Raw genomic sequence first — 23,585 nt, 5'->3', positions numbered from 1 at the left:
TCCAACAAAACAGTAATCGTCTTCAGGTATCCACTGGTGCCACGCCCTGAGGGCCGCTGCTCGGCGAACACCATTCACGGCCACGTTCACATCCAACAAGCCTGTCACAAACATCACACAGGTGTTTATCATGATGCAGTAGCAGCTCATCATTTCTGTTGGCCAGTGCTGAATTTTCTGGCGTGGTAAACGGAATCATCTACCGAAACGCGCGTCGACTGTTACTCGCCAGATTCTTGCAGTCGCGCGGGAGAGCAGCTTTTCCGACGGCTGCAAGGTCCTCTTTTGTGCAGGGCCCGCCCCTGTTATTCTAGCGCACATTCTCATTCATCGTTTTACTACGCACCGATGCCGCACGGGACAGCAAGCGGTTGCACACTCCAATGCAGCGTTCGGGCCACACACATACACAGACACATATTAAAGACACACAACGCGCAGGACGCACGCAGCGAACACGGAAGAACAAAAACGCATTCCAAAGCGCCTGTTCATTCAACTCCACACTACGCTAACTGCGCACATGTTTCCGACTGCGGGCTTGGCTAGCGCTTCGACTTCGCTATGGCTAGCCATGGCCAAGCTGCGCTCAGCTGGTGGTAATAACGTTCATGTAACGAAAAAAAAACCTAATATACCAAACCATTAAGTTTGTCAGCTAAAAAAGCTACCGTAAAATTAAATATATCATATGTTTTAGCCGTCCGTTGTGTGCCTTTGCGACATCAGCGACGTGAGCATGAACGCAAATACGCGAATGGTGCTATGAATTTCCCGTGCAGCTTTGTAAATTGCAAATGGCGTGGCTCCGCCGCTAACTTGTAGACATGCTTACAGAGGTAGTCGGTGCGAACAGTTGGAAGTTTAATCGACTGAAATTGCTCAAGGAAAGTCAGCGGCCCTGCATTTTTATTGTTTCTGTGCATTGCGAGTGACTTTGGCGGCAGCCACTCGGCAACGTCTCCGGTTTGGCGAACTTGTGAGAAGGTGAGCCTTTTGTTCTCAAATTTTGAAAGCGGTTTTTTGTTTGTATTGTAAGCCTGCGTCTCGTCGCATGTTATGTTCACGATAACATCAGTACAACGTGTATGCGCTTTCTGTCTCTATTTGAAGTAACATTGGTCGATCAGCGTAAACTTTTGGATTCAATTAAGCACAAACTGTCCATGTTGATAATGCGTGTCGAATGTGTTTTGAGATGATTCTGTGCAGGTGGTGGTCTTCTGATAATTTGTGTACTACCAGATATAGTCTAGAGATTTGAAACCATTTATCACACTGAAACAACGTTGGAAAACTTTTGTGTTCATGCCTCTGCTGTCCTTAAACTTGACTTCTTGACAATCATTCGCATGGCTCCTTTGGATCTGGACAATTGACTACTGTTGCTAGGGTTGCCCGGTAGCAGAGCTCCTGGGGACGCCCAGCGGGTCATCTGTTTGTCCAAGTGCCGAGTACCAAGGGTACCATTCCTGACTTTTTTTCCCAGTCCATTAACCTCATATTCCTTGCAAAGATTACAGTGTGTAATCAGGTAGTAAAAAAATTGGTAACTTCTACATATTTCAGAACAGTTCAGAGAAATGCACATGCAGCATCAGTATCCTCTCGGTAGACTTTGAGACCTGGATTCATTTCTTCTAGGACAGTGGCAAGCAGTAGGTCAACTGTACACAAATTTATTTTCCTCTGGTGCAAAGTAAAGAGTGCAAACATCATAAGGCAATTCTCTAGTCTGTTTCATTCTCACTGCATTTGGCCAAAGCATAATAGGAAATACTGTATTTTTTATACCCTAGTTTACTTTGAGCAGTAGATATTGACAGTGAACAGCAAGGCAACTCCACTGGCTGACGATTTTGCCTTCGGCAGCAAAACAGGGAATACCTTACCCCACGTGTTATCTCGACAGACTCAAAACTGCGATGGACAGCTGCGTCCACAGCTGCTATCACCTCTCAAGTGCATGTACTCGTAAGACACATAATAACTCTGGATTGCCGCTTACGTAGCCTTGCTCATTGCATTTGCCGATAAACACCTCATAAATAGTACTATTATGCACTCTTTTCTTTGGCACTATGTATGAGCTTCTGTTCTCATGCTTTCTAGAAATAATGCATGCAGTTTTGAAGTGCGAAAAGGGAATTTACGTTTAACTAGATACTCATGTCAGTATGTTAAAGCCAAATTTTACATTGATGTCAGTGCTGGTTTCTTTTCATTATTTTAAGAGAATGTTATAACTTCACCTATAGGAAATAATAGCCCTCACTAATTAGCTGTTTTTGTCATGTCCATTATTTTGATATACAAACCCACCAAATCATGATTCAGAATGTGGTCAGAACTAAAGGCACTGAGTCTTTCGTGTTACTAAAAAATGTGCTTTATACCCCTGTCACACGGCATTCCTCGAACGCCTTTCCAGCAAAGGCACCATTTTTCACCAAAGGACGAAAGCTTAAAGGAGCAGCGACGCCGCTACCTGGTGCAGCCCAAAGGTGAAAGTCGTTCAGGCTTAGCACCCGCTGCTATGCTCGAGGTGGCTGAATTGAGGGTTTTAAAATTAAAGTGCTGTATTCTGTTCATTCGTTGAGCTTAGACAATTTTTTTTTCTGATTGCTTCCTTAATAGTACTGCAACAGCTACTCTCATCAGCAGAAGCAGGTTTTCTACGTGTATTGCCTTGGCCACCGAGCGCCCGCAACGCTTTCACTGTCTTGGAATTTCAACATAAAACATAAACACCTGTACAAAAACCAAAGTCAGACACACCTTTCGTTTTTGAAAAAAATGTTTTCAAACATTATTAGCTGCCTCTATGTTTTTATTGCTTTTACTTTTTGACTTTGGATGGCACTGCGATCACACGTTCTCGAAGGCCGCGCCTTCGGGCTCCGAAGGCCTCGGTTGAGCGCCTTCGCCTCCAAGGCCCTAAGCGGCAAAGGCGCAACATTTGCGCCGTGTAGCTGCACTCCTTGCGCCTATGGATATAAGGACCTGATTCTCAAAGTCCTTTGCGGTGCCCGTGTGACAGGGGTATTAGTGTGGTATGGCTGCTTGAACACCTGTCCCTGGTATCTCACAAACTGAATAAGGAAGGGAAAAGCCTCAGGGTGCTTGCCGAAGTTTCGACAAGAGGACTTGTCTTTGTCTGGCAAAGTGTTCATCATTGGTGGGGTTTAAATAAGGATTTCACTTCGAGGCGAAATGCATGTTGTGTAGGACGAAGGTGCGATATGGGAAGGGCGTTGGATTGGGAGCGTGAACCTTGACCAGGCATGATGGCTGCTAAAGGAGACTAACCTGTTGACCTGCAAAACTGTGAAAAGAAAAGGCCAATTCATGAGAAAGGAATCCCGGTGTATGGAGCGTGGAGAGGTAGTGGGCTTGAAAGGCTTTATGTCCAGCCGCAACAGGTGGCTTGGTATGACTGGTGCGTTTACCTGAAAACTAGGATAAAGGAATAAAGCAGCATGGCTGAATAAAATAGCAGGGGGTGGGGGGGCAAATAATTTGAAGGAAAAAGATAAAATGAGGGCAGGTTCAGAAAAAAGGCAGAAAGAAGGGGGAGGGGAGGAGTGTGGGAGCCAAGCTTCCGAGAAGTGACATCAGGAGGTGCAGGGCATAAGGTTAAAGTATAATGATAAATTAAAGAAAGCAGGAAAGGAGGGGGAAATTATGGGTTGGGAAACCTCTGACCATGTGCAAGGCCTTTTCAAATAATTACGCCGATTCCGGAATGTTCAGAGCTGGCCAGTTTTATTGCAAACATGTGAGCGCGTGGCTGCACTCTTTAGAGGTCCACTGCGTGCGGCGCAGCCACTCATCGCTGCAAAATGGCGAAGCAGGAGATGCACCTGTATGTGGTGCTTCGTGTCATCTGTTACACTTCGATGTGCGGCAGTGTCAGACGCAGTGGCCCAAAGAGCACAGCCATGTGCTCGCGTGTTCGCATTAAGAGTGGACAACCCTGTACTTGAGAGATTCTAAGTTTCGTCTGTATATGTTGACCCCAGACGAAAACAAGTCGTCTTGTCGAAACGTTGGCAAGCACCCTGAGATTTTTCCTTCCCTTGTTCACTTCGTGAGTGTAAAGAAACCATCTGCCTACTCTCTCTACCATGCACTCCACATCTTGTACGATTATATTTGTGTGTATACACCAGTGATAAATCATGAAGGAAATCAAGGGATTTGTATTTGTATTGCTTAACACTTACTTTAAAGCTACATCATGGGGGTATCATTGACAAAATGCTACGGGGGCTTGGTTGTGTGTCGTGACTGGTTTCTCTTTATCAGGGGTACTTGACAGCCACCATGAAACGCAGGCTTTTGAAAAGTCGTTCCTCAAATAAGAGAGTGTTTCCACTGTTACAATGGAAATGTTATTTGCTGAAATATCAATCATTGCTGGTCAGGAATTGATATTTTTCAAATAACTAGTCTGAAGTTCAAAACCTGCAAAAGGAACTTTGTAACTTCTTTCCTGCCTTAAAAACCCAGTATTTATTTGTAGGTTTCAGCAAGCAGAGGTCTGTTTTATGGCACACACTTTCCACTACCTTGCGCGAAAATTGAGAAGTACAGGCCCACCATAAAACTAGGAGTGTAGTATACAAATTGCTTGTATGCAACTACTTTGGCATTAGAGCATGCATAGCATGGTCTTAAAGTCAGATTCTTTACATTTGCAACTGGTTCATAAAAGGCCTATTCTGGCAAAAGGCATTTAGCGAAATTGTCTTCCTCTGAATGCTTCGAAGAATAACTTTAGTTCATTCAGGAAAATGTATATTGACAATATCTCTTAAAGGCATGATTGTTCATATTAGCTCTTGTTACCTCACAGTATTTAGTTTTGTGCCTCCAGCATCACTGACTTGCATCATATGTTACATAGAGTAGTAAAATGCTCGCTATTAGTTTAGACCACAACTCAGGATGGTGCTGTGCACTTTTGTTGTGTTGCATGAAATATACTTATGTATGAAACAATTTCTTTCAGCTGCACTTCACATTATTCGAATTCAACCAGAAGAAAGGCTGCAACACAACATTGCTCACTATCTGTTGCTTATCCAGCACATAACATGCCATAACAGCACATAGCAGGTAAGATATGAGCAAACCCAGTGCATGTGTATGTTCCGCACATGCATTTTGTGTACTACCAACACTATGATATGATTAACTGATGTCATGTAAGAGAGAGCACGAAAATCATTTTTTGTATATATCCCAGCATGTTTATTTCATGTTTTACACTGGGCATTGAAACGACCCATTGTGTCAACACTGATTACCCGGTGGCACTGGAGATCGAACTCCGCACCTCCCGCTTGCGAGGCAGATGCTCAGGCCACTAGGCCACTCCTGCGGTCTCCCACTGATCTTGCTTACACCAGGTGCTGTTGAAGTCCCGGTATCTATGTTAAGTGCATTTTAGAAAGTCATTCACATTCAAAGTACCATTTCGTCTTTATAGCAAAACCACAGTTCACCTAGCTAGACAAACCTGCTGCATACAAGCCAGCAGAAGGGTTGTACATACATGCTCCATTAGGAAAACACAAAAATCAAGCAGAGCCTGCCCTTCATGGTGCATTATACCCTGATTTTGAGCAATGATCAAGATGGGCAGATGGTCATTTCATTGAACACTTGCATGTTACATTTGTAGAATCGAAAAAACAAGTATTATTTCAAAATCTTCAAGCAGTGTTTATTCTTAGAGAAAACATATGAAAAAAGTGTTGGATTAGTTATGGTGCACCTTGTATGGTGAAAGCGGCTCCCACTTTGTGAAAGGCGTAATTTTAGAACAACGAAAACGTTTAGGCTAGTTGGGTAACCATGTTTAGATAGTGGATGCGCTCAAAACGACACTGGAAGTAAGCGCACTGTGTGGCCATCTCTTTCTGTATCCTTGTCTTTTTGAGCGCTTTCACGATCTAAACTTAATTTTGCAAGAGAGCGGAAAACAGATATTTAAATTTTGAAAATTACGGATAAAATTTCATGTTTCATTGTGTTGCTTAAAGTGTACATTGTATAGCTATTGCTGTATTGCACCACTTCCGTCGTTGCATTGCATTGCAGCCTCTTGACTGTTGTTTATATAATAGGCAGTCCTTTTTTGCATTCGATTGCAACACTTTAGGAGTTACCTCAGAGTTGCGTGGAAGCGAACTCCCAGATTAACGGTTTGCCTTATTACGCCAGCATAACTTGCTATGTGTTTCACTGCAGTCTTCTTACTAGAACAGCCTCTTGAAAGTATTCAGCCTGGTGGTCATTGAGGGTTACTGTTCACATATCAAAATGCCATATCAGCTGTATACCCTTTACAGCTACCAGAACTAAGGTACATTTCATGACATGCTGGCTGACGATTGCTGGAGCACCAGACGGGATTTGGATGAAACAATTTTCAAATGTGCGCTCGGTATCACGCTGTTTTGTTCCAGTTGTCGAGTGGTTTTCTTTTCATATTTGTTCTGTCAAACATTCAAATTTTGGGCAATTTGTGATTGCCTTTATCTTGTGTTCTCTTTGTTGTTGAGGTTTAGTTTTTGTGGCACAAGCACATCACTCTATTACTTCTAAGTATAATTTAAAATTTGTAGGGCACACCATGAAGAATAATACTTCTACTTCAATAATCTGCATGTGTTTAAGTTCTTCGTGGTTGCTATAGAAACAAAGTTGAGACAGCTTGTATTTTAGCTCTGGCTAGAATTTTTAGGAGAGCCTCATAAACATAATCACACGACCAATACAAACTGGGTATTATTGTTTGTGCAATGAAGAACAGTTTTAAAATATTTATCTACAGCTGTCAGTGTAGGACTGGCCTAAAATGCTTTGTGCTCTATGTACCTTTACTCTGAGGCAGGATTAATTCATCTGCACCTGCAGCCTGATACCGCCAAGATACTAATTCTTGGGCGAACTTATGATTTTTTCTTGTCACTGAGCAAACTTGCATCTTCTTGAAGCACGGAATTTGAGCTGATTCTTAACAGCTCGAGTGTAGTGAATTTCATTGTCCTCATCGCTTAGTTTACATTCACCTCGGGAGAATGGCCTCTTCCAGTTTAATTATCTGTGTCTTGCACCAGCTGCATGCCACACTATCCTCAGAAATCTCCTAATCTTTTCTAGCGAGCTTATAATCAGCTATCTCCTGCTATATTTTTCTTCGGATGAAATTCATTTTGTTGCGATGCAATGCACAAGCTGTTTCCTGGCGTGGTGCTCGACTTATCTGGAATGAAATGCTTGGGAGATGGGTCTCTGATCTCACCATGAGTAGACGAAATTAACTTGTGCTAGGGCACTCTTTGACCACAGATGCCCTTGTGCCATTACAATCCATCAATGTCATCCTGTTGCCGTAAGATACCATTGGTTATTCATTCTCTGCATTGTATGCCATGGCCAGGTCCATTTTTTAAAATTTCTGCCAGAATATTAACAACTTCCCTGTTCATCCCTGTTTTGGTTTCACTCGGTCAGTTATGCTATCAATAATTATTATCACTTTATTGAAAACAAATTTTGGGCTAAATGGCATCAAGTTTGCCACTCTGCACAATGACATATATGTTTGGTCTCGTATGCCCTTAGTTGTGTGGTAATGTTTATTTTGTGCTCACTGTCTGAACAACCGTATTTGTCTATCATATCCTAAGCCCTTATATACCTATCTTCCTTCCCCCTGGCTCTTTCTCTTTTCAGTCATTCCTCTTCTTTTCTTTACACCAGCCATTGGTCACAAGGCTGCTGTGGGAACGACAGCCAGCACTGGGCCCTTTTTTGATGGAACCTGCACTACTACTATTAACACTAATAGTACTGTATCAATATTTGTTCGATACTGCATTTTTTGGTATTTATGAAGTAGTTGGCTAAGGAAATGGTAGAAGTGTTGGATATTACAATATATCATGCATATATCTTGCATGCAATATATCAATGTGTTCGCTATTACACTACCCTCTATTTCTTTCAGTTCAGTTATTTGGCTGTAGATATTTTGTGCTTCTTTCCTAGTTTAGTCCACTCAAACTAAAACTTTGCTCTTTGTGCCGCAGGTAGAATCTACAATGAATGCTGCTCTGTGTCTTGTAAGCAGGAGGCAGTGTTAAATGAAGCCATGAACTTTCCTTGGAATTGAAAAGCCTTTGCCGTATTATGCGCTAAACCACGAGTGTGAAGAGGAAAACGTCATGTCTTGGATTTCTGCAGAGGTGAGCCATCGCGGTGAATCTACCAGCGCGAAAGACAGGGACGAGAACAGAGAGAAGACAGGCGCTGACTCACGACTAAAGTTTATTGACGTGAACCGGGAATATATAAAAAGCCAAGCAACACCATAAACCACGCAGTTACAGATAAGCATAGAGGACAACATGAGTCAAAAATCGCCCTCAACATTTCCATGATCGTGATGGTCCAACTCATTTCGTGTTAACACGATAGACAACACACTCGCACGCTCGTCACGGAGTCATAAGATGTGTCCAGCCTCAATAATCTCCCATTTAATCTCTCTGAATTTACTGCCAAAATGCGCGTTGCCAAAGGGAAGGGTAGCAGCCTTCACATCCTGTGCAATGTACAGCAAAGTTACCCCAACCACCTAGCCAAGCCCCTACCCTCTTGTGTTCCTGTATCTTACATGTTGCACCTACATAAACCAGACCACAAGATAATAATATCTGATACCACATTCATTTTACAAGGTACATATACATTTCACTCTACACGTGTACTTTTCTCGATCCACATTCACAGGATTATTCTTAAAATTTTACATATTTTAGACACCTTATTAGGGGCCGAGAAAGCCACTTTTACATCATACCTTGTGGCCACATTTTTCAAATTGTGCTACAATCTATGTACATACGGTAACACAACTGGTCTTTTGGCGTCTCGATGGATGGCCCCAGCCTGATTGTGCCGGTCACCGCGAAACTGTCTCAGCTTCTTTAACAATTTATCATATGCTCTTGCAGTAGCAAGGTTGGGAAATCCTGCGTTCGTTAACCTTAAAATCTGCTCTTGGAAACTACTCGTCATGCTGTGAAAGCATTATTTCGTCAATTCTGAGCCCACGCTACAAAGTGGAATGCTATATTTCACTAACTTGGAATGGTCGACATGCAGCCAGGTAGCAGCTTAACACTCTTAGGTGAATATCGCCAGCACACATGAAGTGTGCAGAACATCAAGGTAAGGTCTAGAAACCACAGCTCTTTTTCTTGGGACTTTTGCTCCAAGGTAAACCTGAGATAAAGGCCTTGCTCCTTAAACAAGTTGAGAATATGTACATGTCCCTAACTATCACAACTTTATAAAGGACCAGAAAATCGTCGACATAGCAAAACAGTTTTCTCCCAGCCCATGCACGTTCTTGACAGTTATTCTATCTACCCTACTCAAAAAAATATCGATTAGCACAATGCCAACCTTCGAAACACTACATATTCCAGATTTTAGAACACATACCGTACTGCGCTACTCTACAAACATGCTCTTCAAATAAATGCTATTCAATAACATGCTCTTCAGAAAAATTTCAGAAAAGGGTTCATGCAAAATTGTCTCTGGTTATTTGCAAAAGCATCTGTACTTCGCGTATTGAAGATCCATTTCTTGTACCCAATTCGCAGTGTGGTTGAGTATCTTAAGAATGACAATCCAAGGGATTGTCTTGCGATTAGTGTCGATGTAGAACTATTTTATTTTATCCCGCCGAAAGATCTCGTGAAGAGCTTATGAATGTGTATATCGGAGCACAACGAGAGCTTGTGTTTAGGAACGGGTGTCGAATATGTCTTTTTTGGCACTTGCCTCCTTTTATCTGAATTAAAGAGCATGTTTGTGGAGTATGGCAGGGCGGCATTTGTTAAAACGTCTGCTAAATATATCGATTCGAAGGTTGTCCCTGTGCTACGAAATATTCTTTTAAGCAGGGTGAATGGAATGATTGCCAAGAAATTACATGTGCGGGGGGAAAAGCTTTCTCTACGTCTATGATTTTCTGGCCTTTTACAGAGGTTGCGATAGTGTGGGACCTGTACATATTGTGAAGTTGTTTAAGGAGCAAGGCCTTAGTCTTAAGTTTACCTTGCAGAAAATATCCCAACAAAAAGAGCTGCGGTTTCTGAACCTTACCGTGATGTTCTGCACACGCCATGTGTGCTAGCAATATTCACCCAGGAGTGTTAAGCCGCTACTTCACAGTTGGTCGAATGATTCTAAGCTAGTGAAAGATAGCATTGCGTCGTCAAGTCTAGACTCGGTATCGGCGAAGCCATGGTTTCACAGCGTGACAACTGGTTTCCAAGAGAAGATTTTAAGGCTAATGAAATCATGATTTCCCAACCATGCTATTACAGGAGCGTGCGATAAATTGTTAAAGCTGAGCGCATAAGATTTGGCAAGTTGGTCAGACACGCTAAAGGTAAGAATGGCGCAGCATCAAGTAACGAGGACAACAGGAGAGCACACCCATACAAAAGTGCCAACCTTGGAGCGGATACAGAATCCAAGAGTGCGTGCTTGACATTCAGCGTTGACAGCCAAGGATCGGGATCGTTCAATATTTAGCGTTCAAATCCGTGTTTCCTCGTTCCTTTGACTGTCAACGCTGAATGTCGAACACGCGCTCTTGGATTCTGTATCTGCTCTAAGGTTGGCACTTGTGCGTGGGTGTGGTGTCCTGCTGTCCTCATTACATGATGCTGCGCTATTCATCCCTTTAGCATGTAAAAGCTGAAACCCCTTCGCAGGGACTGGCACGATCAGGCCGGGGCCAGCCAGTCAGATGCCAAAAGACTGACTGTGTTACTGTACATACAGAGATTGTCGCAAAATTTGAAAACTGCGGCCAGAAGGTATGACGTAAAAATGGTGATGTCGGCCCCTAATAAGTAGTATACAATCTGTAAAATTGTTAATAATTTTGCAAATTTTGTTAGGGAAAAGCACATGCGTCAAGTGAAACGTGGCAACATATATGTGCCTTGAAAAATGTATGTGGTGCGTCGGATGCCATTATCATGTGGTTGAGTTTATGTTGGTGAAACTGGAATGTGTATCAATGTAAGACTACAGGAGCACAAGAGGTATTTGGATATTGGTAGGGGTTCTAACTTATCTGCACATTGCAAGGGATGTGAAGGCTGCTAGCCATTCCTTTCGGCAACACGCATTTTGGCGCTACGTTCAGAGCAGATTAACGGGAAAATTATCGAGGCTAGACACATCCTATGACTCGGTGACGAATGTGTGTGTGCTGCCCATAGCGTTAACACGCAGCGGGTTGGACTGTCTAAATGAGAGGAATATTAAGGGCGATCTTTTACTTTTGTTGTGATGTAGCTTATGTTTAATTATGAGTTTCTGGTGTGTGGCTTTTCTATATACTTTCTGTTCACTTCAATAAACTTCAGTTGCGAGTCAGTGCCTGTTTTGTTTCCTTTCTCGTCTCTGTCTCGTGCTGATAGGTTCAAATACTTGTAGAGTACATTCACTGAATTGTGTACTTTCAGAGGCTTGTGAAATAAACCAGAGGAATTTTCTTTCCTTTATGCAGAATGGAAGGTTGAAATTTTTTTACTTAAATGTTTGCAGCATGAAATTCCATTTGGAAAGGTAAAACCCACTAAATTGTACATTTTGTGTTCAAGGGTGCCGATGGCTCCATGCTACTGAAAACATTCATCCAGGTTACCTAGCTAGCGTCCTTCCTTGCGCCACATTTTCTGAAATAATATTTTGTCATATTTATTTCAATCAGAATTTCTAAGAACATATTAATTACACCAAATTTGGAGATCATATATGACATAACTCAAAGCGTGATAATCATTCGTATTTTTTAGTCTGGGGCACTACAATGAGAAGTACATAGTATATAGTAAAATAAAATATGGCCAATCTAACATAAACAAAGCTACTCTTTTTCTATAGGAAAATTTTTCTACCGAAGTGCTGGAGTGACATGGCATGATGAAGACGTGGACAGTATGCTGTATTCATGATGGCACGAGAACTTGCGTACAGTGCTTCAGGCAATTGTTGAGTACCTTGGTGCTGTGCTTCAGCTTATGTAGCCAAATTAAGTTTTTAATCTAAGGGTGTATCTGAAAACTTAAGCGAAAATTGAGTAGTATTTAGATATTCTTGCACCAGATGCCACTGTGAGAATTGGTTATTAATGATGTGTCTCACATGTAGCCTTGTCTCCTGAATATAGTAAACATGGCTTTCGAGCTGAGTGCCTCCGATGTATGAAAAAAAGGCCACTGGGCTGCTCACGAGGCGTGGAGCTGCCCAGTGTAGCACATTCAGGCTTCATGGAGCGAGAATGAAGGCTGTAAATAATTTAAGAGTAGAAAACACAGCACAAACCACAGGACCAGAAGGCTGACAGAACACACTGACCCTGATGACACACTTTGCATGAAGGGCGTTATAAAATTGCCTGTCATGTAATGCAAGATGGAGGTCGCACACTACGGGTGTTATATTTGAGTTGATGCAGACACCTTCTGTCATTACGTAGTACTCACTGTACAACTCGAGCAAGAAGCAAAGGTAACAGCTGAGCATGGCCAGACTCTTGTGCTTTCCTCTGCAAGCAATCTTGAATTGCACTTCTTAGAAATCTTTTATGCTTTCGCTTGACATATACATCATTGCTGCATGTGGGGAGGAAAAGTACATACCCTTCATCTCAAGTGGCACTGCACTCACAGGGCTGGTAACACCTCACTGAGGCGTTGTGATATATCTACAGGGCACCTCATGAGAACTTCTTAGGCTTCAGAACACAGAGCTCATGCAGAAATTCTCTCAAAGTTTGTTGCCACATGGACCTCTTCTTAATCAATGAACCTAAAAGGCGAGCCTTCCTTTAGCGTCACAAAAAAGACCCAGGTTATAGGTATTTTTGCTTCTCCATTACTGCCAAAATGTTTGCTAGCGAGATCTTTCGCAGATATGGAATTATTTCACAAAATGTCAAGAGGGAAACTGAAGCTGCGCCAAGCAGTACCAGTAAAAAACGTATCACAACTGTTCAAGAAGCAGAAAGACTCATGCCTTCATCCTTCTTTTGCTTCAGACACATGAGGACACTTCGTCTTTCTGGGTCATCATTTTGAAAAGGCTGATATGGCAACGCCTTTGGTTAAATTTCTGCAAAGAGCCCTTTTTGGAAACTTGAGCATCCGTTCCTCGTGAGGCACACTGCAGAGATATTGGAGTTTCTTAGTGAGCTGCAACCGGTACGTGTGACTGCATTTTCACTAGCTTCAGATATTAGTACATTTTCTTGCACATGCTGAGATAACGGAAACTATGAGTGAAAACATGCAGTTTGGGGGAAGTGTGCTTCCTGGGGCCGTATTCCAAGTTTGTGACATAATAAAAAGCGTCATAATCTGCCGCAACGGGCACACCTGATTGGTCGAAACGCCGGAAGCGGAAGTGGCGGTTCGGATGCAGCGAAAAGGGTCGAAGAAACCGGACGGTGACGTCAAACATATAGCACACAGCGTACGCAGCAGATGCTCGACAGCCAACATGGTGGCGCGCTCTGAAGTGGAGCCTCTCGCTTTGAAGTGAACTCGTCGATGTTACTGCGTTTTTCGACCCGTTAATTGGATATAAACTGGGTATGGGACTTTCGCTTCGTCTTGTCTTGCCTATAACAAATTGGATGGACGATAAATTTGGCAAGCGTCTGGTCTTTTTCAGATGTTACCAATGTTCCTTGCTCGCTAAGTTGTGCATTGAGTACTATGTACAGAAAGGCGCCTGCATTGAATTGTATCTGGCACCCATCCTGAGCTGCTTTCTGTTTGAACAAAATGATAGACAACCGTAAAGACTCATGCGCACAGTGCCTCCCGGGTAAGCGAATCTTGTCTGCTTCTTTCTGGACCTGTGGGTTTTTACTGTTTACTGTTATGAGAAATGAATTTTGGGCAACAAATTATTACGGGTTGGTTCTCAGTGAATGGCTTTTGCAAGCTTCTATGAAAGCCGATAGTTCAATAGCGGATGGTTGAAATGTATTTGTGAAATTTATATTTGGTGTTGTGTGACTACTAAATGAGAATTTTTTTTATGCTTTTCAGATGGATCCGACAGCAATGTGCAGATGTACAGTGTGTGTAGTTTTCCATTAAAATAAAACGTATGTACTTGTACCCACCCAAACACTTACCACTCTTTCATTCTAAGCTGCATTCTTTGTATGTATGCATTACATAATATGCGTAAAGGAAAGCCTTGTACATAATACTTATTTCTCCGGCACCTGGACGGCTATATCTGCAGTGAACATTGTGGGCAGAAGCTATACGAAGACGCATGTTCATGTACTACAAAAAGTACATAATTACAATACAGATAATTTCCGCTCCAGATGAAATCACTTCTGAGTGAACGAAGGACGTATGCATACACATTGCGGTAACTTTAATAAGAACAAAGCAGAAGCATTCGTTGTCAAAAAACGACTTTGTTCTCATGCATAGCATGGCGTGACTTTCCGTTACCAAGAATGTGACAGTCGTCATACGGAGTCTCTGTTTCTGACATTTAGTCCATACCTCATGTTGCGGAAAACCCTCCTCCAACGCATTATTAGCGGGTTTCTCTGTACTGCGGAGCATTTTTTTACAGCGTGTCCTTGTTGTGTTGCGTGTCTCGGTCTGGCGTTCGCGTTTTTGTTGGCTGTCAGTCAGCCTCTTTACGAAACCGCTACCCACTTTTTGCCTTTTTTTGTATAGCGAAATTCCAAGCCATCCACCGTGAAAGTGGGTTGAGAATCGAGTCACGTATATGATCGCTACTTTGCTTCATCCTTGGTAACACGATAAAAACCGCACTCATGTCAAACGAGTTCTGTGGATCCCGCGCCTATTACTGCATATAACTTAGTTATGGTTATTTCCTCCAATTCTATTCTGTCCCTATCGCCCGCTGCGGTAACTGTCGCATACCGGCGATAAGTGAGGCCATGACATCACCTGAGCGATACAAGAAGAGCGAAAAGACTTAAAATGGAAAAATGACTGGTATGGAGACGTTATGTTATCTCGGACTTGGGATATTCCAAAAATTGTGATGCAAACCGCGTTGTCCTTACCACCAACGGAGCTGTGCCAAAGCAGCAGTCTTTAGGAAAAGTTGATAGTGCTGGTATTAGCTTGGGAACAGCACATTTTCAACTTATTTATATTTATTTATATCGTGTTGGTTATTATTATAACCTCCTTAGGCAGGCGACCACACTGGATCCATTAAGCTATACGCATGAGGACGCTTCCCGTCAAGCCGTGCGCAGACTTGTCAAGGCGGTCTGTTTACCTACTGCACTGTGCTCACCTCAGTCAACACAACAAGGCCTTGCTGCATAACATTTAGATATACCGCGCAACTGCGAGTGTGCCGTGTTTTCCGGTTCATTATACTAGCACGCTCTTTACTCACACTTCTGCCACCGCGTTGGGTATATAAAACGGTTTCACTTGCGTGTAACTTTTTTGTTCACACACACACCAACTTCTAAGTGATGCTTAATAAGCCATCGAAGCAAACCATGTGCACTTTAAGCAGAGTTTTGTTACCACCTGAGATTCTATAGGATTAGAGGTGTGCGCATGATTTGTTTTCGAAATCGAATCGAATACGAATAGGCTAGCTTTGCTACCGAACCGATACGAATCAAAGAGTCACATAACCGAATCGAATAGGAATACGAATCGAATCGAAAATTTGTGCGTTTATTCGCCATCGCGCACGAGAGAGAGAGAAAAACTTATTTGGTCCATTAAGTGTTCAGCGTTCAGTCTTCGTCTGCATCGCTGCAGACTCTTGACCTTCAAAGCAGGGTTGGGCCCCTAGTCCAGGGCTCCACTGAGTCGCGCTGCTTCGCTTGCGTGCTGCACCATTGCCCTTTGGGCGGCGAGCTCGCAGCTGGTGAGCCGGCTCTCCCACTGCTCCGCACTCGGGGTTCTGTGTTGGTGGAACGTGTAGTTTCGCTTACACTCCCAGGTTATATGGTAAAGCGTGGGGGTTGCCCCGCACCACGGGCATGTGTTCCTATACTGTGTAGGATACATCATGCTAAGTATATGTAAGTTAAAGAATGTTCCAGTTTGCAGCCTCCGCCAACTAGCTGCTTCTTGTTGTGTGAGACCCTTATGTGGTGGGGAGTATCTAATTCTCCTGCCTCTTTGGTAGTTTAGCCGCCTCGGTGGCTGAGTGGTTATGGCGCTCGGCTGCTGGCCCGAAAGACGCGGGTTTGATCCCGGACGCGGCGGTTGAATTTCGATGGAGGCGAAATTCTAGAGGCCCGTGTACTGTGCGATGTCAGTGCACGTTAAAGAACCCCAGGAGGTCGAAATTTCCGGAGCCCTCCACTCCGGCGTCCCTCATAGCCTGAGTTGCTTTGGGACGTTAAACCCCCATAAACCAAACCAACCAACCATCTTTAGTAGTTTAGGTATTCTGAAAATTCTATCTCCACGGTGAAGTGCTGTCCCAGGGCGTATGGCCGCTCGGCTCGGTACGTGATATCGCGAGCCAAGCTGTCTGCCCTTTCGTTTCCTTCTATCCCCGTGTGTGCCGGAATCCAGATTAATTTGTGGGTTGCTGTTTTTCTGAGGTGTACTGCTTCGCGGAGGATAGCTAAGGCAGCCCTGAAGATTTTACCTTTCGTATAGTTTCTGCATGTCTCTTTTGAGTCCGTTAGGATGACCAATGATTCGTCTTTTCGATAGCCCTCAGCCGCTGCCAGCGCAACAGCGACCTCCTCCGCTTCCGCTATCCTGACGCTATGTGTAGTTGCGCAGGTGATTAGATTGCCTGCGTTATCAACTACCACCGAAGCTGTCTTGTAGTAGCTTTCGCGTCTATCCCATGGATACATGGTTGCATCCGTGAAGGCTGTGTTTTCTAATTTGGCTAAGTAGCTCTCCACATAATCTGCCCGCGCCTGTCTCCTGGCCGAGTGGAGATTTGGGTCCATGTTTTCCGGAATGGGATTGACCTGCAGGGTTTTACGGATCTCGTCGGGTATATCGGCGCATCGATCGAGATGCCCCATTGGGTCGCGACCCAACCTTGTCAGGAGCGCTCTTCCTGTAGCCGTGTTTCTGAGTCGTTGCAGCTGTGCTTCGTGCTGTGCTTCTGCCAGCTCCACAAAGGTGTTGCTGATTCCTAGCTGTAGCAGCTTCTCATTCGATGTGTTCCTTGTTAAGTGGAGTGCCGTCTTGTATGCCTTCCTTAGGATATCTCTGCCTGTTCCGTTTCGCTTTTGATCATGGGGTGGTATGGCAGCGAGTAGATGACCCTACTGACTATGAGGCTTCGTACAAGTTTTAGCGTGTCTTCTTCTTTCATTCCATGTCTTCGGTTGGAAACTCTGGTTATCATTCTGCCTACCTGTTCGGCTGACTTGCCGAGCAGGCAGAGTATGTGGCTGCATTTCCTACTTGCTTGCAGCCACATCCCTAGGACTCTTATCATGTTTTTCTCCGGTATGCTTTGCCCCTCTCGCGCAAGCATTCGTGGGAAGCGAATAATGATTACAAGGAGAGAACCGCTAGCCGAGGTGCAATAAGTCGTGGAATTAAAGCTGTAGCTTTCGGAAGACACGGCGCTGATTTCTGCTCGGGGACACGCAGCACGCAGTCAGTATCCTAACTCTATGACCGCCATGTCATACGCATAGAAAAAATGCCTTTTGACACAGGTGATGGCAGCGAACAGACTAGCTCCAAAGCACAGTCGGTGAGAGGGACTAGAGTTTGAACCATCGATATCCGGTATACCGATGTCGTATATATCGGGCCTGGAAGGCAGGGCTTGCTAAACCTGGCTAACCCTCTCCCGTCGTCCACTCTTGAAGGCCATAAGAATGAGCATGAACGCCGACACACGAATGGGCCGTGTCGTAGCATTCCTTCCCACGAACGCTGGGCGCAGCAGAACGCTGTGCAAAAACTGTTCGAAAACTACTCGACAACTGTTTTAAAACTATTCGAAAAATGTTCGAAAAATGTTCGTAAACTCTTCGGACACTTGAGAACGGATTCGACTGGTGTAGGATAACTTTAGGCGCTCACTATTTGATCCAACCAACTAATCGAATCGAAGCATATTTGACTATATATTCAAATATTTAGAATATTCGCGCACTACTATATAATAAATGTGTTTTCATGACACCTGAAGAACCCCCGGTGGTTTAAATTCATCCGGAGCCCTCCACTATACGGCGTCACAGATCTGTGCAGCTTTGGGACGTTACACTATAGTGACACCTGTTTCTACGAAAGCGGCACTGCAGACAGAATCTTTGTCACTTCATACGATGATGATGATAATGATGATGATTAAAGCGATTGAACACTAATGCTTGATGCCAGCTGAACTCTTTCTTAGTGGTCCAGAAGAATTTGGCTACTTTATGAGGCTAACGTATGGGGTAAAACCAAATAAGTTGTGCTTGTCCTTCTTTACTAAACAGTGTTTTCTTATTTGTCATCAATAAAAAAATTCTTGCTCACTTGAGTAGGCGAATTACTACGGTTCTTTTATCTTTTTTGCGGCATTTCGACCGCAATGACTTGATGCGCGCCGTTACCATCAGCACGTCAGAACTTGCATATTGTTAACTGAACACAGCTAGAAGCTTTCAGAGCGCAATTATACTGGCTCATTAGCTCAATTTTAACTAGTAGACCGCAACAATAGAGAAGAAATTATGTGGTCTATGCTAGCGAACGAATCTTGTGCGCAATATTTTCGCCATCATGGGAGCCAATATGGAACTGCGCGGCTCCTATATGTTGCCCAATGAATACACGAAACATATGTGGAATTTTACAGACGCGAGCCCCGTGAGACACCTACATAAGTTGTAACACTCACGCTTGAGAAGGATGATATATTGTAAGACTCCAAGCATTTCTAACCGAGCTTGCCTGGCTTTGCTTCTAACAATGTACCAAGTGAGGACTTGGTTCTTTCACATTTTTTTCTTTCTTGAGATGTTTGCAAGTCGGATGAAGAAGAGGAACAGAAAGGACTTTTGCTACACGAGAGTGGTTCAGATTTTTTTTTGTTGGCAGTGATCTACTGTGGAATTTGCATTTATCCTACCTCTTTAAAAATTGCGTGCGGTTTCCTGTGTATTACATATATAATATGCGACATATCAAGCCAATTTCCTTCAGAATAATTATTGCTATGCTTCAGTTTACGGTATGCTGCACTACGGGCAAAATAGAATTAATTCAATTTTGCGTTCTTTGGGGCCTAGGTAGAACAGCATACGATTTATGTCAAAGCAAAGCTACAGATGTCTTTAATATGCTAAATTTACCAAACTTTAGTTCCTAGATTGTGGAAACACTCATAATTAAACACTTTTGGAATAGCGATTACAAGGTGCGGCGCACCCCAGCGCCTGCTGCCTAGAACCCAAAGAACCGTAGCTTATCCCCAAAGTTGCAACAAAATATCGGAAGAAAAAAACTTGTCAATATTCCAACCACATTTAATAATTCCCAGAGCCTGTGTCAAATCGAAATCCAAACGGCGTGAGATTATAAAGCAATTAGAGCATCAGATATCTAAACTGCCGTTTTTTGTTATAATTTTATATTTAATATTCCGTTCATATTTTTGTGCGCTTTTTCTGTAACCTGACTGCCAGGCACTGCCAGTCAAGCGCTTTGATGCTTTTGCAGCTCGGCCATCTGTATTTGTTGCAGAGTGTGTGTGTGTGTGTGTGTGTGTGTGTGTGTGTGTGTGTGTGTGTGTGTGTGTGTGTGTGTGTGTGTGTGTGTGTGTGTGTGTGTGTGTGTGTGTGTGTGTGTGTGTTGTGTGTGTGTGTGTTGTGTGTGTGTGTGTGTGTGTGTGTGTGTGTGTGTGTGTGTGTGTGTGTGTGTGTGTGTGTGTGTGTGTGTGTGTGTGTGTGTGTGTGTGTGTGTGTGTGTGTGTGTGTGTGTGTGTGTGTGTGTGTGTGTGTTGCCTTCGCCTTAGCCTCCATTTATGACGCTCTTCTGCATCGCTATCACGTAGTAACTAGTCTACTCCTTCCACATTACAAAACAACGACGCTATTGATTCAGTAAAGGCACCAAATGCGCGACAAGCATGATGATGACCCGTCGGCATGTTGCCCTGAAGTAGTGTGGTCTAGTACATTGTCCCGCGGCTGCGCCCACGATTTTCTATTCTTTGAGCCAGTATGTTTGTGCCTCTCCCTTTCCGTGCGCACTGCATTCTCATGTTTCTTAGAATGCCATTGTTTCGAAAGACAGGCTGTGCCAGCTTTATCTGTCACAAGCGCAAACATAGTGACTTAATGGCAATACGGGCGAGTTGGTGATACTTAAGGGAAAATAGCGCAAAAGAAGGGGGCAAGTGAAGAAAACAACAGGACCAGTGCTACTCACAACTGAAGGTTTATTAACAGGAAACCAGGAATATAAACAGCGCAATCAAACAAGATAACAAAGCAAACGAACGTGTAGCTAAGTGGGATCGAGGAACAGAACTTCACTATCAACTATCATGCAGGCAAACCGACGGACTGCTAACGCCCAATCGTTTTTTTCTTCATATAGAACGCCTCCATAATCTTCCTAGTTAACTGCGTTGGGTGATTGTACAAAACACCGCAGTAATGAAAAGAAGGGATGCAAGATTTAGAGTATTTGACATTATCAACTAGATTCGTAGGTTTGTTAGCCTCTAATGTTGTCTTTTCAGCTCTGAAAAGACTTAAAATGTTATGTGCTAAGGTGGAAAGACTGGCTGAAAAACAAAACGAATCCCAAAGTACCTGTGGGATTAAACATAAAATTAAGTATGTTCCATGCTCAGGAGGAGTTGTAAATAAAATTCCTTTTTCTTGCGGACAAATATATATTGGCCAGACGGGTCGTTGTATTAACAGGCGCCTAACTGAGCATGCTAATACATTGGAGGCTAACAAACCTACGAATCTAGTTGATCATGTCAAAGACTGTAAATCTTGCATCCCTTCTTTTCATCACTACGATGTTTTGTACAATCACCCAACACAGTTAAATAGGGAGATTATGGAGGCGTTCTATATGAAGAAAAAAACTAGATTGTGCGTTAGCAGCCCGTCGGTTGGCCTGCATGACAGTGAAGTTCGGTTCCTCGATCCCACCTAGCTACACTTTTATTTGCTTTCTTATCTTGTTTGATTGCGCTGTTTATATTCCTGGTTTCCTGTGAATAAACCTTCAGTTGTGAGTAGCGCTGGTCCGGTTGTTTTCTTCACTTGTCCCCGTCTTTCGCGCTATTTTCCCTTAAATAGTGACTTACTCGGTACTCTCCTAACGCGACTAATGCACTCCCAACGCCGCAAGTGGAGCATGCATGCAGATAAAATGCATAACGCAAGCAGCGCCATAAAGGGCATCATAGAATTGTTTCATTTTGCAGCAGTTCGGACGCTGAAAAACGCCGCGGCTGCTTTATTTGCCTTTAGTTGCAACCAAAAACTAAAGGCGCCCTCCGAGAGGCCGCGGTAGGACATGGGCCTCTAAACACAGTGAGCAGAGCTCTTATCAAGGATGCAAGATTTCTAAGATGCCCTGTCGTACAGGCCAGCCATCGCGCATGCATTATGAGCTCATAATCAACGGGAATCGCTAATCCAAGCTTACATCGTGCCTTTACTCCGAGCAAAGAAGAATGCGTGACATCATCCGACGACAGAGCTACCTTTTCCTCTGGGAGCTGATACGCGTCTTGAGCGCTGCCACCCGTGGCCACATCGTGGTGCCGACCAGTCGTGAGCCAGGCTTCCGCACACTGATGGCGCTTAGTAATCCGAGGCGCGCACGTTCGTGCGACGGTCAAACGTACGCGTCCGTCCGGGTGCAGGCTGCTCCGCCGAAGAGTCCGCCCAACCGGTGGAGCTACCGACACCGCGTCCACGAGCCGTACAGCAACGTAGCAGCAAAAGCAGAAACGCCACAAGGCGGTAGTACGTGAGCGATGAGCCAAACTGTGCGCACCGCCGGAGTTGGTGTGACGCGCCCTTGCCAAGAATCGCCGTTTCGCGTCGCGCGCAGGCGGCGGCCAAACGCAAGCTTCGCTGTGCCGTCATTCGCTAATGGCGAACAGCGCTAGCGGCTGGGAAGCGTCTCTCAACGGCAACCGCGTGCGCGACGACATTCGCCGAGACTCGCCGCCGTGTCGTAGTTCGTAAGGGAAGCCCAACGGCGGCGAACGCCACCTGCGAGCGAGCGCACAGTCGAGCAAGAAAGATGAGAACATTGTACTTGTTGTTGCCGGTCGGGCTTCTTCCAGCTCTCCCACCCTCCGACGTAATCGTCCTCTCAGCCGCTGCTTTCCTGCTCGCACCGTCGACGAGGGAGATAATGGCAGTGCATTTGCGTCGAAAACTAGCAGGCTGACTAATGGTTGTTAATCAGAGCTAACGTGCGAAGGGAGTTACAGTTTCATACACAGCGGCAGGTTGTAATGGGCAAGTCGCTTATTTGGTGGCTGGGGAGAGGACGGGGAGAATAGGGGAGAAGCAGTCGGCGCGCCCTCTTTACAGTGCACTCGTGCTCGCAGCGGTGCACCTTTTTACTGGGAGGCTTCTGGTGCAGATGCGCGGCTGATTAACCAGCTGTGCGGAGCGTTAATTTTCCATTTACAATCTCCGTGCTGCAAGAGAAAAGATGAAGGTTCTTCTCCATGCCGGAAGTACATCTGCAAATACTAAATGGTCAGTTCTCTGGCTTTCGGCTGCTGATCCCAAAGGCGTTGGCTCGGTACCGCAGGCGAACTGCAAAAATGGCGGAAAACTGAAATCTATATACGTACTGCGTTTTCTTTTACTTCCCTATCGTTCATTTGTTGTCGATGTTGTTCAAGGTACGTCTTTTATTGTACGAGTCTTATTTGGAGTTCTGTACACAACAAGTGCCTTTAAAATTTTTTGTTCGTTTTCATTGAGTACTGCATGAATTGCTTACTGTTTTACTGTTTTTTCTAAGAGGTGGTAACTCTATAATTGATTGTCTTATTTTTATGGTTTCTAAACTTGACGTCAAAACTGCATCCGGTTCCTTCCTTAGTTAAGCTGTAATTAAGCAACTTTCTGCCTACATACCCATCAAAGAACTGCGTATAATCACGGAAAAATTAAACTAAATCGAATTGAAATGAATCCGTGCTCCCACACGCGACGCGGTGGTCGGTACACGCTCATGGTACACACCATGGGTCGACTCAGTTTCACGCTTTACCGGCATTATTACAGCGTCAAAATGTGGTAGAGGTCCACAGAAAACATAAATGAGCTATTGAGATCAATTATTGTAAGCGTTTACGCCGTACTGCTTTCGCCATGTACAGCGCATATGTGCGCCCACTTATTACCTGAAGAGCAAAAGGCAACGATACAGCTCGACATCACCCCGCGAAAATAGCAACTGCAAAACAGAAGATACCTTCTGGACCTTCGTTATTATAATTTAGCTGAT

At 44.1% G+C, this 23,585-nt stretch overlaps 2 long non-coding RNA genes across 2 annotated transcripts in view; both read left to right on the top strand.

Annotated features, from left to right (window-relative positions):
- Positions 1 to 23,585, top strand: part of LOC144105073 (uncharacterized) — a 318,288-nt gene that overhangs the window by 85,602 nt on the left and 209,101 nt on the right. The window lies entirely within an intron of this gene.
- LOC144105069 (uncharacterized) lies at positions 853 to 14,246 on the top strand. Its single transcript, XR_013308697.1, has 6 exons — positions 853 to 987; positions 1,393 to 1,463; positions 5,015 to 5,121; positions 7,750 to 7,863; positions 8,106 to 8,261; positions 14,169 to 14,246. It is a non-coding gene; the product is annotated as an uncharacterized LOC144105069 (long non-coding RNA).

This window comes from Amblyomma americanum, chromosome 1 (genome assembly GCF_052857255.1).
Source record: "Amblyomma americanum isolate KBUSLIRL-KWMA chromosome 1, ASM5285725v1, whole genome shotgun sequence".
Classification (NCBI taxonomy): Eukaryota; Metazoa; Arthropoda; class Arachnida; order Ixodida; family Ixodidae; genus Amblyomma; species Amblyomma americanum.
This window is presented reverse-complemented; position numbering and strand designations above follow the sequence as displayed.